Source organism: Geospiza fortis, unplaced genomic scaffold (genome assembly GCF_000277835.1).
Source record: "Geospiza fortis unplaced genomic scaffold, GeoFor_1.0 scaffold194, whole genome shotgun sequence".
NCBI lineage: Eukaryota > Metazoa > Chordata > Aves > Passeriformes > Thraupidae > Geospiza > Geospiza fortis.
Genome location: NW_005054322.1, coordinates 4,227,339 through 4,231,378, shown reverse-complemented (window position 1 = coordinate 4,231,378; position 4,040 = coordinate 4,227,339).

Sequence of the window (4,040 nt, the reverse complement as noted above, 5' to 3'; positions counted from 1 at the left end):
GTTGTATTTTATTATGTTTGTGTTTCTATATGGATTACAGGAACTGAAGTGTATTTAGAGTTTGGGTAACAATTCAGCAAAGAGAAGGAACCTTTCAAGTTCATTTTTTTTAAATACTGGATTAGCCATATCAAAATTGTGAACAGATGTTTTTCTTTAGCACCTCAGGTTAGATTTAGGTTACATTAGATTACATGAGGTTAGATTTTGATGGCAGAAATGGAATCTTGTTCCCAAGAGACTGGGATTCCCAAAAGGTTTGATTATTTTAACACATCTCAAGGTCTAGAGATAATGCTCATTTTGTTTTTTTTCCTTTTACTGGAGGAGTAAACCAGTAATTATGTGAAAGTGACTGCAGCATCTTCCTATAATACTTTTCAGCACTTAAAGTAGTTCTTGCATTGTTTCCATGATCTGAAACACTTGTTTGCCTTCAAAAGGTAGTTTTGGATGTGTAGAAAGAAGTGTAAATATTTCTAAGTGAAAATGTGTTTTCACTGACATTTTCTTATCAGGCTTTTTTAGCTGCTGACTTTGACATTTCAGTAAGTCTACTGGAGGCTTAATTTTAAATAAACACTACTGTTTTATTGTCTTTGTATTTCTGTCTTTTATTTGTTTGCTATATAGCTTCTCTTTCTTAGTAGTTGCCAGCTTCTTTCTTCAAATCTTTTTTTAAAGTCAAGTAGATAGCTAGCCAAAGGTGTGGTATTATTTTTTCCAGAGTGACTCTAGGGTTTGTAGAATGAGAAAAAAATTTGGGATTATTTTTTTATTTCTGCTTTAAATATTTTCTTTCTGGTGGGTGATGATGATTTTTTCCAGTTGCTTCCTCTCTTGTTGCTGGGTGGTCAACAATCCGCCATTCTACAGCGGGGATGGTGATAGACTTTTCTAAAGGGGAAAAAGTAACTGGAATGGGAATGAGAAAAATGAAGAGACTTAATATGAGCACTTGTCTTACCATCACTTAGAATATGGATTTGCATGTGAACCTGAAGAAACTTCAGTGGGGTCATGCTGGATGTCCATCCCTGGAGCCAACAGGTGGAGCTGGATGTCATGCCAAAACACAGGTGGTGTCTGACAAGATGCTTGGCTGAAGTTTTTCTTCTGGAGATGGAGCCAGTAAAGAGTTTCTTGGATCTAGCCTCTAAGCTGTGCATTGATTTACTTGTGTAATGAGTAGGCACACAGTAGAAATTGCATCAAGAGCAAAGAATTTACAATCTGGTGTCATGGAGCAAGAAAGGAAGGAGAGAAGATGATACTTTAGTTGGAGTTTGAAATTTTCCAAACAACCACTCACTGTTAAGGTCTGCAATTTTTTGGTAATGGAAAATGCCACATCAGTGGAGGAATGAATGATAAGCTGATTTCTGTCAATTTATTGTCAGCACTAGGTATAGTACTGGCATTTTACGGTACATGAAAAAAGAAGATAATTTTGGAAATAGTCTTCCTAGAAAGGAATGTGACCTGTTCAAGGAGTGCATGTTGGCAATATTGGTGATCTGATCTCTCCTGCAAAATTGCTTGGACAAGTAGCATGTAATGACTACTCTGGTAGGAAACTGCTGAGAAATCAGGAATATCAAAGAAGGTTAGGTTCCTTTTCTAAAAGTCTTATCAAGTCCCTTTTCTCTGTGACTTTTGCTTTGTAATCCTTCCTAAGCCTGTGGTTAGAGTCCTTGGGGAAGAAGGTGCAGACAGACCTTTGAATCAGCAGATGAGGTTCATAAATGCTCAAGTTAAGTGGGAGGAAATACTAAGTGGAGCTCTGAAAATTTTTGTTTGCTTGCCAAGTTCCTAGAGAGAGACTCTACAAGAATGTTTACATTCGGATGAGTCAGTGAACCTGTTTAAATATTTAGGGTTAAATGGTCTGGGACTGTTAATGAAGCTTGGCTACCAGATTTAGTATTGATGTTCTTTAACTCAGTCTTATGTGTACTGCAGAAGCATGTGTGTCTTACCCCAAGACCTCTCGTGGCTGGACCAGAATGATGATCAAAGCTTCCAGTTTCCAAGACCTAAACTCAGACTGCCAGAGTATGCTGTCCAGATTCTTAATTGTACTTAGTTTCCAGATAAGAGATTTGTGGAAGTTTGATATAAATATTTTTATATCAAAAGGCTGTGCACGGCCTCAAGAAGTGAATGTTTACAATAATGATATTTTCTCCTTTAGATTTACACTTCAGAATCTCTTTTTTTTTGGAAATACAGATAGTGAAAGTTATAAAAAGTTTTCAGGCATGAGAAATATTTCTGGCTTACCTTTTTACTTTCTAAAATAAGTATTGCATTCTTTTTACATGTAGTGGCTAGCTATTTTAAGGTAGTGGCTTTTTGCACTTGTGCACATATTATAAAATCTAGTAGACAAACAATCCCAGTAACTTGTCTGAAATAGCTAGGATATGTTTTTCTCCTGTATCTGATTTACTCAAATATACAGGTTTTTGTCTTTTAATTTTTGATAAAAATACTGTTTTTTCTTTGCTTGACTGCCTTTACAATGGTTACTTTTCTGGGGGAAAATTTGTGCAAGTAGTCAAATATGAATCATTGCTAATATTTTAAAGGTATATGGATAAGAATGGTTCTTAAACAGGCTTAATTTTTTTCTGTCCTTATTTTTGGGATGCCCAGGTAGATATATACTTCTAAATCAATTACAGGTTTTTAGAAAGAAGAACTTTGCAGATACAGATGTGTGGCACTCAGTATGTACTTTTATTAGAAGACATGAATTTGAATAGAAGAATAAACTGGCATAATTTGAGTCACCCTGTGTACTCCTGTGGGGTTGCCCAAAAATAAGATGTCTATGTTTGCAGAGCAAACTGAAAATGGAGTTGCAGGGCAATTTTCTCATAGTTATATATAAGATAAAATATGTTCTAACTTTTGAGTTGGGAGGGCTTGTAACTGATCTTTGTTATAGAATAGTCAAGGCAAAACTGTCAGGAGTCTCAAAAGTAATGAAGTGGAGCACTTTTTATTAATTAACTGAGGTAGTTAGATCCTAATGTATCTTTATGCTAACAAATCAACTGCTTTTAAGTGAAACTATGCTTTTGTCTGAACTGGTGCAATTGAAGTGAAATACTGGAACCTGAAGAATCTGTTTTATATCAAATGGTGCTGCAAAATACTGGATGGCCTTGATAGTCAATTTCACAAGAGGACTACTAGCATACTTGAAATTAAATGTTTTAGAACAGTTCAGTAGTACAGGCAAAGGCCTTGATTAGGGGAGTTGTTTCTGCTTTATATAGAGATAATGTACACTAAATCAACTGTTGCATTCTTGTTTTTTGAGCAAGTATGTTGAGGAAAATAAGCAGTTCCTTAACTGCAAGAGCTCAGCAAGTTCCCCCATTTCCATGAAGGCATAAATCTTGGTAAAAGGCTGTGTGTGCTTATTCGGGGCTCTGCTCAGCTGCACAGGCAGAACCGTCTGGTGCCATTTAGGTCTTGGCTGCTGCTCCAGCTTGGCATGGATGTGTGGATATCCCGTGGGTCCTGTATCATATCTGCCAGCACTGTTTGGTGTCAGGGATCCCCAAGGTCATCTCAAATACCAGTAGGTGCTGATGTGTAGGTGACTGAATCAACTCTTTAGTCTCTTCTAGTTGAAGGGGAATATAACTTGGCTTCCAGTTGTTTCAGTTTGGTTGTGTGTCTGAGCCTTAAGCTCAAAATCACCATGGACTTTCACACATGAGCTAAATTCATGCAATGTCTCAAACTAGCTGTATAAAATACACTCTGTGTGTGTAGATTTGTGGGTTTTGTCAAAGCTTAAGCTTAACAGTTGTGCATATTCAGTATCGTCAAGCTGCAGAGTTGTTCAGGTTTTTATTTGCTTCAAGAAAATAATTTTTGGTTTTTTGTTCAGTAGATTACATGTTGAATCATTAACATTTATCATACTTAAGTCATACTAATTTCATGTATTTTGTGTAATTGGATTAGGTCTTATGGCATGAAGTCTTACATAAGATGTGTTTAATAGTAAGTTAGGTAGT